At 40.0% G+C, this 11,369-nt stretch overlaps 1 pseudogene; it reads right to left on the bottom strand.

The window, feature by feature from the left end:
• Nucleotides 1–3,812: 3,812 nt before the first annotated feature.
• LOC132152257 (uncharacterized) lies at nt 3,813–10,920 on the bottom strand (annotated as a pseudogene).
• Between the last annotated feature and the right edge of the window lie 449 nt (nt 10,921–11,369).

Below are 11,369 nucleotides of genomic sequence, written 5' to 3'. Positions count from 1 at the left end.
TCAAAAGTGATTGCCAATTCGCTTTAATTACATTACGTAAAAGCCTAGGCCAATTACCACCATATTAGTTCTGATACCACATAAAGTCATCTTCATAAATAGGCCTGTATCCATTGCGAACATAATTTATTATGAGTCTTAAAATGTCCATAACATAAAATCATTGTTGAGCCTCAACATTGTCAACATACCATAGTTTGACTTCTACTGCGCTGCGCTGGTTTCTAAAGACTGCTGTACAGTAGCATCTTGAACTCAAACAACGATAAGAGAGAGCTTACGAATGGTCCAGACCAACCTTATGAAAGTGTGACTTACAGAAGATATACTTAGCGAACGAACGTGTCGGGAATCGTGCCATAAGGTTAAGAGAGAGGTTAAGGAATAGGTTAAGAACTACTTAGCGATAAGAACTTTTTGGGGAACCGGGCCCTGATCCTTACCCTTACTTAGTGACTGATAAAATACAAAATCATCTTTTAAAGGAACGGCTAATAGTTTCTCTGTACTTTTATCAAGATGTTTCCCTCTAAGCATACAAGTACGGATATTATGTCTGGAATGATAATTAGCTTCTCCATGAGCTCTTGCCCACTCATGAGCTTGAAGGTGGATGGCATCTGACATTTCACTCCTAATGTAATCCATTTCTTGATCTCATCCACCAGCTGAGGGTGAATCTGCTGAAAATGACCATCTTCTACAGAAACATCATGTCCATTGTGCTAGTCAAATATCCTTTCCACAGCAACTTTGTGTCCTTTCCAATCATTTATTACTTTAAAAGAGAGGTATGCTTTATACCCGACAACTCTGTGACTTCTTTCATATAAGCTTCTAGATCTTCTGCAATGGAACATGTAATATCCTCTTGTTTTATCTTTTAAACTGGAACAATTTGTGGTCCTGAATGATTGTGCATGCTCTTTGGTAATTATTTCTGTGCCTCGAGTTTTTTCACGTAGTGTAATAGTGCAGCACGTCTGTGTTGCACGTCACCACGTAGGCTCACTATTGGCCGACGCCGGTCATGTGTGTGATGCGTGTGACGTACAACACAGATGCGCTGCACTAAAACACTACATGAAAAAACTTGAGGCCCAAAGAGAAGGAAAGGGTTTTTTGCACACAAAAAGTATTCTCGTCGCTAGATAAACTTTTAAGATTGAGCCACTGTAGTCACTTGGACTATATTAACAATCTCTTTAATAATTTTTCTGGGCCAGCAAGTTTCATTCCCGTAGAAGCATATGGAGGAGTGATCCAGCTCTCAGATTTAATCAAAAATATCTTAATTTGTGTTCCTAATATGAACGAAGGTCTTACAGGGTGAGTTATTACTGACATAATTTTCATTTTTGGGTTAACTAACCCTTTAAGTTTAAATATCTTCAAAACGTACCATTGAGCTACACAATACTATTCAAAGTTGTAAAAGCTTCTGTTCAGCTTTAGCAAAAGCTGATTTTCAAAATTGCTAGAGTCCATCCTGGCTCTCCTGGGGCTAAATAAAAGTCCTGCTGTACTAAACAGACGCTCACATGCTGCTGAGGCAGGAAGGGGTGTGTTTAACCTGATGTACAACTTGCAGATGGAGGGAAAGGTCTTCAGCAGACTGGTGTGGTCAGCACAGCATGACAGATATCCTTCAAGTTCTTTGGAGCTTTCTTGTGCGTTTGACTTGATGGATGAGAAAAAGTCATCATCATCATCAGAAGAGGTGGCATGCAAGTTACTGAGGGGATGCAAGGTCTCCATCTCCAGACTGATGTAGTCCAGTCCTGAAAAACAATGCATATCCCATACATGGCATTCAGAAGATTAGTTAATGATGGCAAAATTTTTGACATTTTTCATAGTTCTATTCTTAACTGTAATTTTCATTTGGCAAATATCCATGATATCATTATACACCGTTAACAGACATAAACCTTCCACCTCAAGGATGCATGCAACCCAAGCTGTATTGTCATAGAACACATGCAACCTATCATGGTATAAAATTCCTGTCCTATTTGCATTATTGTGTGTCACTGTTAAACTATTGCATAGGTTATATTTATGTAATATTTTAATCACTCTCTTACCCTCCCTAACCTTTAATAAGAGGAATGGAGTGGGGCTACGAGCCCGGCCAGTTCTGGCCATTACATGGACATTGGTATTGCACTGGTCAAACAATGAACTGATTATTATATGGTAAGAGAATTATTACAAATAAATAATTATACCCATGACCCCGCCCCCCTTTAATGTGAGGTTTAATGCATGAACTGCCATCAATGCACAGTAGACATCCCTATTCAGGTTTTTGAAAATAAATACAAAAGGGTGTGCTGCCTCACACTGGTGTGATGCAAGAGCTGCCCAGGTGTGGCGCAGGATAAATCCATGTTCACATTTTTTATTTGTATTTTTATGGCTAAAATTGTAGGCTTACCATTTCTTTAAATCAGATTTTCATGTCATTATTTCTAATAAAAAATGCATTGGCTACATAGCAACAGACAACATAGCTGCATTCAAAAGCATGGTTATCTGCTGTTATTTTGGCCTGTTTAATATCACGGTGGTGTACAGTGACATGTTACCATAGTAAATAGTGTGCCGTGAAAGAAAAAAGTTTGGGAAACACTGAGCTAACGTTAGTGTGGCAAACCTGACTAGTCAGCTTTTCCAAGTCTACCTCCAACTGGATAATCCTTGACCGATCGTCAGCATGCAGGGAGAATCAACTGAGCTTACTAGCTTATGGTTTAATCACACACAACAACCAAGTCTGCCACCGTTAGCATCTATATGCAATAGCTAACTTGACTAACGTAGCTAGCTGTTTACAAGGCACATTTCAATATGAAATCACTTGGCTAACAGTAGTAACAGCATTAACGTCAACTCACCTCAATATGTTTTCTCAGATTCGAGGGTGAAGTTTTGAATGCTGAAATTTCGTTCAACCGTGGCAGGTAAAGAAGACATTTCAGCCGACCTGTTTTAGCGGTCATCTTCCACCTTGAACTAACTGCTGCGTGAGCGTATGTTGGCAAAGAACTCGCGAGCTCACACGAAGTGGCGCGTTCTTTTATTTGTTTCAAAAGAAAACCACGTTTTTCATTGGTTTGTAAAATCAGTGTAATAAATAATTGGAGCGGGCATGGGGAAATGTATCGGAGTAAAAAGTAAACTTTGTCTTTGATATAGTAGTGGAGTAAGAGTGAAAGTAGATGCAAATAAAACGTACTCAAGTAAAGTACAGATCCCCGAAAAAAATACTTAAGTAAAGTAACAAAGTATTTTTACTTCGTTACTTACCACCACTGGGTATAGGAGACCTTATCAGGGACACAACCCATACCAGAAGAACAGACTTTTCTTCAAATTTGAGATCTTTATTTTTGGTCTGTTCTACTGAGATGGGACTGAAATCATATCTCCAATTGCACCGAAATTGTTAAATTGATATGAAAGTTAAACATGAAAAGTTTATGATCATGAGTTCTGAAGATATAGTAAATGTTTTTATGTGAACTTAGCATCTTTCCTCTGTCACCTTTTGGTGACCTGGACCATGTGCCTAGGGAGGAATGACGGTTGAATGGACCGATGAGCTAATGGTTTTTCTTCCAGATCTTCTCATCTGATTAGAGAGTTTTTAACTTTATGGCATGGCAGTTGCATTGTGAGAGTTCCTGAATGTTTAGCTTCACAATGAGATTAAGGCCCCCCTACAATGCCCCTCTTGGCCCCTTGGGGCAAACTTGGTACAGTCCCTGAGGGGCCATCAGGAGATGATCTTCAAATGATGATTATTTTCATATTCTTTGTAGGGCTGGCACCTGTAATGGACTGAGAGTGATGGCAGCATAGGCTGAAGCGCACAGAGAATGAAGAAGATATCTGAAGTAGCAGCTCTGGAACAGAGTGAACACGAAGATGAGAACACTGCCAATGACACATCCTCGGAACATCCAGTCCCACCATGTGTAGACATACTGTGCTGAGCGGGTGAACGAGCTGGCCAGGATCCTTGCAGTTTTCTTAGCCAGGTTCAGAGGTGGGTAGTAACTAGTTACATTTACTTCGTTACATTTACTTGAGTAATTTTTTGGGGTAACGAATACTTTTCGGAGTATATTTAAAGATGGGTACTTTATACTCTTACTTGAGTAAATGTTTGGGGAAAAATCTGTACTTTTACTTCGTTACTGTGGGCGACGCTCCTCTCGTTACTTTATCTTAATGCAATAAATGTTATAAATGCTTCAGTTTGATCCAAACGCGCCGTCTACTTTTCTCTGGGCAATGAGCGATGCCCATTCGCGAATGATTCATTCTTTTGAGTCAATTCTGTTCAAAGGCTTGATCAAACCAATTGGCAAACGAGTGAATTGCTTCATGAATCAGTTTGAATGAGTTGTTCAGTTCCCTGCCGCACGCGCTGAGCGTCTGAAGTGGTTCACTCGGAGCTGTAACGTTTAAGAACAGAAAGAGCGTTGAAAACGTGGCTGGAACTGCACTGAATTGAAATCTGCAAAGGTTATTATTTGCTAGCGATGGAGATCCTTATTAGATGAACACCGCGTGTGCTGTCTACTGTTTAACAGGTAATAACTTGGGCTACATTCGATTACAGTACACGATACCACTGTGACATTAGTTTGTTGTACGTGTGTGGCTTATAACAGAGGGGAGTCAAGTTGAATGCAGCTTCCAAAAGACAAAAAATAGCCGATTAAGATTTTATTATTTTAATACAATCACACTGGTGCAAGTACGTTCAGCGAGTCATATCAGCTGCTAAATTCAGATCTGTGATTGCTTGCTGGCGCTTAGCCAGAGATAGATGCGTTTATACAGCACTGCACATTCTCTCGTCAGAAACAACAAAGTGCAGATGTGTGTACGAATCTTTAATTAAGATATTGATTTCAGAGTGTTAACAGTTTCAGTGGTTTTAATGGGAGTTTCTGAGAGTGATTGAAATCTAGACTGTCAGTGAAAACTATCTTTAATAATGTAAATGTTATTTGCTCTCTTTCTGAACAATGAAAGATTAGTAGCAATATTTATATCACATTAACTTTCAATGTTAAATTCACATTTAATATAAAGTCAGCCGTATTAAAAATATGTTATGGCATGACACCTATATCTGTTACTTAAGTAAACAGACAGGGTTTTATAATAAATTACATAAATTGGAGTAAAGGCTGATGAAATATATACATTTATACATGGCACGCACACATACATTACATACATTTTATCTATGTATCTAAATAAAAATAGGCTCAGTATATATGACCCAAAGTAACTAGTAACTGACTTCTTGAGTAGATTTTTTTATCCAATACTCTTTTACTCTTACTCAGGTAACTATTCAAGACTAGTACTTTTACTTTTACTTGAGTAAATATTTCTAGAAGTACTTTTACTTGAGTACAGTTTTTGGGTACTCTACCCACCTCTGGCCAGGTTGGCCTCCACCTGTGCCAGGATGAGATGATATTCAGTCTGTGAAACAGCATTCTGCACCAGGTTTATTGTGTCAACCAGGGCTTGTGTGCCCTGTTCGTAGAAAGTGTCCTCCCACCATGGAGAGATGCTTGTTTCCAGTGGCACCCTTCCAAGGATATTTATCTGACCCATGAAAAATCCTCCATCACCTCTAGGCAGAAGGTGTGATTTGCTGGGCAGGTTAGACCTCCATAGGTGAAGGAATTCATTTCACTGACAACGCACCCCATTTTATGATTTGATCCTTCACTACTATACCAATAGAGTGTATTGTTGTGGAATTTAGATAAACCTGATCTGGGTGGATTAAAGGAAAAGTGGCGAAAAATCCAATACAGCCAGTACATTCATTTCCTGTATACATCATTAATGTAGACAATAGTTCAGAGTAGTTAGTGTCTTGCATTTTTTCTGACAGAAGCCATCTATGAAAATCTAAAGTCTCAATAAGATCTTTTAGGACATGTCTAGGGGTTTATGGAGACGAAGATCTAAAATTTCTTGTCTTACTGCTGTAAACAAATCTTGTGCGTATGTTCTACAGGCCAAGTCACGCTCAATGGTACGGGTCTGATTGAATATTGTATGCCTGCGCCTGTTCCCCTGCGCTTCAGATCTGACTGCTTTGATAATGTTTTCATTACTATTGGTGATATGCTGGAAACCAGTGGCCACCTGATTTGCCAACCATGTTGAGAATTGATATTGTCCAGTAATACTGTAAGTATTGGCTAATGAGTTGACTGAGACAAAAAGCCCTGCTATATACCCAAATAGGTCTCGTTTGGTGCAGACAGATGGAATTTGGACTGCAAGTGTGGTTTTGTAATCAGAGACTAAATCATCGATGCGTGACTGTAGCCATGTATATGTCTTATCATTAGAGCTACAATGTTGTACATATGCAGAAAAAATATTAGAGATATTGTAAGTCACATTTGTAATTACAAGATTAACATCATGTAGCAAGGTCTTGTTAACATTTCCTTTGATTAAGCCTCCAACAGGTGGAGGATGTAGTTTTGGACACTGTGGTTTTACTATATCCACAAGTAGTTAAATTAAAACAATGATGCAAAGTCCATGAACAATTATGAGGACTTGTGAATTCGTTCATGTTTGTTTCACACTTTCCCACACAGTATGTGCCTTCTTTTCTGCTTGTCCAAACAAATGTTTTTAATTTATTATCAATTAATGGTTGTGTTAAATTGAAAGTCATTTCTGTAAATTGTAGGTGTGTGTTGTTATATGTTACTGAGTGTCTGCACCAATATGTGGCTGGTTTTAGATCCTTGGTGGGGTAACACACTTTAGGATCTAAACCATTGTTATTTGCTTCATACATGGTGTATATAGAACCAATATCTGAATTTGGGTATACATTTTTTTGAAACCAACTAGTAATGTTATAGAAAGAATGTGGTTTATCTGTGTATCCTGTAATGTAGGGCTGTGCAAAAAATCGAATGCGATTTTCATGCGCATCTCATCAGTAAAGATGCTCCTGTGATTAGAAGTATTTCTCCAGCACGTGCGTTCAGATCAGGGTTGCCAGGTTTTCACAACAAATCCTGCCCAGTTGCGTCTTAAAACTAGTCCAAAACTATCCCAATCGCGTTTCCATGAGGTTCCCCGATAAAAATAGCTTCCCGGGGTTAAAATATACATTTTTTGGGAGGGTTGCCTTGGTAATATTCGCATTTTAGGGGCTAAATATCACGTTATTTGTATTGGGGTTGCTTCAAACCGTGGAGATGAAAAACAATCGCAGACTTGGCAACACTGGTCCAGGTGGAGCGGCAGTTACTACACAGTGCCGTAGTCTACCGACAACTAACACAAAATCGTTTTCAAAATCGACAAAGAATCGCCTGCGATTTTAACATCGATTTTGTGTAGATTGTCAGTGAATTACGGCTCGGTTTAGTAAATGCCAACCAGTGTTGCCAAGTCTGTGGTTGTTTTTCATGTCCGTGGGTCGAAGCGACCCCAATACAAATAACGTAATATTTAGCACCTAAAATGCGAATTTTACCAAGGCAACCCTTCCAAAAAATGTATATTTTAACCCCCGGGAAGCTATTTTTATCGGGGAACCTCATGGAACCTCATTTGTTTCAGACATTGGATTGAACTGTGCATCATTCATTAGGTCAGACTGCTGTTGTTTTAGTGCAACCTGTGTGTGCAACATCTTTAGTCTTTCTTGCAACTGCATCAGTACAGTTTGTTGAGTTGCGAGCATGAGGTGCCCCAAGTCTGCAGGGGAGATCTCTCGATCAATGGGTAACTTCATCACTCTTCCAGTCATAAGTTCATATGGGCTAATGCCCGTAGCTTTTGATGGAGTTGTACGTAATATAGTTAGAACAGTGGGTAAGGCATCAATCCACTTGTTCTGGTGTTGTGCTATTTGTTTAGCAATATTTTCCTTGAAGGTGCGATTTACGCGTTCAACCATCCCTGAACTTTATGGTCTGTGTAAAATATGGAATCTTTGCTTGATATTTAGCATTTTGCACATGTTTTGCATGACTTGTCCAGTAAAATGAGTCCCTTGATCGGATTCAATTTGAATTTGTGCTCCCCAGAGAGGGATGATTTGGTTCGATAGTACCCGTGCCACTGTGGTAGTGGTGTTGTTTCTAGTGGGAATTGCCTCCCTCCATTTTGAGAATTTATCAATCATAATGAGGCAGTAGTGGTACCCTCCTTTAGCAGGGGGTAATGGGCCAATGAAATCCAATTGTAAGAGTTCCAAGGGTCCTTTAGGTAGCTCTGGCCTACGCAAATTGGTTCGGCCTAATTTCCCCTGGTTAACAGTGTAACAGGTGTTACACCATCTTTCAGTCTGCTGTCATTCCTGGCCACCAAAATTGTCTTTGCATCAGTTGCAGAGTTTTTGCGGCAGATATATGATAATAATCATGATATAATTTGAGTTTTTGGATTGTTTTTGGAGGGCCTCTGGTACAACAAATTTGTCATCTCTGAGTACTATGCCTTTAGTGACTCAAGTTCCCCATCAGAGATCCAAAGATCTTTCTGCTATTGCTTGATGTCAACGGGTGCAACTTGAATCGCACTCACCGCAGGAATCAGTGGTTTATTATCCTGCCAGTTATCACCTTATACTGCTGTTAACTTGGCTAACTGATCGACAATGTTGTTATTTTGCTCATCACATCCGGATTTCTGTTCATATGGGCACGTACTTTGACGACAAAAATTGAGGTGTCTCGTGCTTGTATTGCTTGCCAGATTGCAATTATGGTGATGTAGTGTTTTATCGGCATTCCAGCGGAGGTGAGAAATTTTCGCAACTGCCATTGAGCCATAAAGTCAGTCACTACGCCAATGCATAACGCCTGTCTGTATACACACAGAGCGGTTCGGGGTGTGCTTTAATTGGTGAGAACCATTGTTATCTGGTAAATACCAGAATGGCTCTTTTAATACAGCGACACCCAAATCAAGCTGAACCAGCTGTGTTTTAGTTGCTGTCATAGTGGTATCCCCTATGCCCTTGATTTGAATGGTTTTCATGCTTAGTGGTAGTGGGATATTTGTACAGGAGCAAGCGGCACCGGTATCAATAAGAATGTTAACTAACCGGCCTCTAAGGTTGGCTCTTATTTTGAATCGATTACCGCTTGTGATAATGCTTCCTATAGCAACGGAGGCCACGCACCCCTATTGGGGGTCGTTATATTTTGCTAGTAGGTTAGCAAGGTCTGTTTGTAGGTTATTGTATGGGCTATCTGTACTTTGCATGTTTCCCTCGGTTTGTTTTGAGTTATTTTCTGAAGCATTTGCGATCAAATTCTCTAAATGCTTAAGGATTTCACCATCGGTTTTAGTATGCATTTTCTGGTTATTTGTGGTCTTTTTTAGCCTGAAACACTTGGGTGTAGTATGGTTATTTTTCCTACAAAAATAACAAGAGGGTTAAGATTTGGGTTTTACGACTATTTTCTTTTCCCCCCTTCCCTTGGCTAGCCATTGTGTTGTTGCAATGGAACGTGTTTTAGTTTGTTTGATTCTGGTCTCTATTTTGGAAGCCCAGTCCACCAGCGACTGGTAGGTATTTTCAGGTGGATCGGCTCCATGAGCTAATGCCTGCTGAATGTAGGGACCTGCATTATTTTTAAGGAGTAGCAGTAAAACTTCCTGATCACACTGTACATCTTCTAATCCTGAGTGTTCTTTGTATGTCACCCATAAACGCTCTGCATAGACTTCAAATGGTTCTTTGCTGGCCTGCTTTATATCAAGAATCCTGTTCCATTTAGCATTTGTTGGTCCCCTTAACTCTAACAGAGTTTCTTTTAATCTTTCACAAACTTCAGCATCTCTTTGACCTTCCTGCTTAATCACAATTTCCCCAGATCTTAACTTATTGGTCATTTTTGATTTGAGTTCCTCTTGGATAGTGAAAAGAGCTATCTGCCACACATCTCTGACCTCTAAATTATACACTGATGCTTGCAACATTAGGTTGTCCCAGTAGGGCTGAAAAGGGCCTTTCCTTGGCATCATGCCCACTACTTCTTTGTGTCTACTGCATTCTTCACAAGTTAAAGGTCGGCTAATGGTGGTAACTTCATCATCAGTGTTGGTCATTGTTTTAAGCACAGCAATTCGTACAGGATTGCTGAGAACTACACCATATCTAGTTCGAGTTCTTATTGGACTGTGTTGTCTCGGCTCTTCAGGTCTGTTAGGACAATAATACATGTCGCCCACTGATTCCGGGGAAAGCTTGCGCCTTACCAGACTCGGTTTTGTCTTTGGAGCTCGGTTACGCGCTTCTTTCTGTGTCATTTGATCACGAACACTGCATGTTAGAGCTGCAACATCGTCCTCATCACTATCACTAGTTACATCATTGCCAATCGCAGCATTTATTGCCACTGTTTTAATTGCAGCTATGGGGAATCCTGCAGAATCGCAGCAATTCTCTTGCGCGGAGATGTATTGTTGATCCAATTAATGCCTCTGTTCAAGTTTTTTGATCTGTGCGTCCATCGCAACGCCCTGCCTTGTCCAAGTTTGTTTGTCATACACAGATGCTTCGATCTGTGCTCGCAGTTTTTTCAATTCATTAGATCCCATTTTTTCTAATTCTTTGATACTTGCTATTACGCGTTCATTTTCTGCTAGGGCTTTTTTATCATTTTGCCGTAGAAGATAAACAACTGCGACCAGCATTTTACGATACTGTGATTTCGTTTCTAATTTAAGGCCCTCTGTTGAGGACCAGGCAATAATTTGGTCATTATTCCATTCTAGGTTTAATCCTTGGTTGCGTAGGCGAACAAGGAGATCCTTATTTTGCAAAGCAAGAGCTTCCCTTACCTCCTCATCTACACTCAAGCTATCATTTCCCTCATAAGTCATGTTTTCTCCTAATAATTTTAAACCCCACCGGATTTCTACAGTCTCCGGTCTATCACTGGGTATGTCGACCCGTTCTACAAATGTGTCTGTATGGTGTGCGTCTTAGCTTTCCCTCAACAATTTCTAAAAGATAAACAAAACGTACTTACCAGAATAGCTGAAGACAGAGAAGGAGAAGCTCAAACCTCATGCTCTTGTTTGGATCTGAATTGTCGCACCGAAAGACGTCACTCGCCTGAGACTGGAAGATCACTGAGGGAATGTCACCAACTGTAAGGATCCCCCCACTAGCCCAAAAAGCGGAATCCAGCCGCCTGGAAGAAGGTGTTCTGCATGTATGTCTTTTCTTGCGCTTCTAGAAAAAACACTTGGGCCCGTATTCATAAAGAATCTTAATGCAAAAAGTAGCTCCTAGTAACAAAATTCTAAGAAAATGTGGGCGTTTACTC

The sequence above is a fragment of the Carassius carassius genome, chromosome 10 (assembly GCF_963082965.1).
Source record: "Carassius carassius chromosome 10, fCarCar2.1, whole genome shotgun sequence".
Taxonomy (NCBI): Eukaryota; Metazoa; Chordata; class Actinopteri; order Cypriniformes; family Cyprinidae; genus Carassius; species Carassius carassius.
The sequence above is the reverse complement of the archived record's forward strand: the minus strand, read 5'-3'. Positions and strand labels throughout refer to the sequence as shown.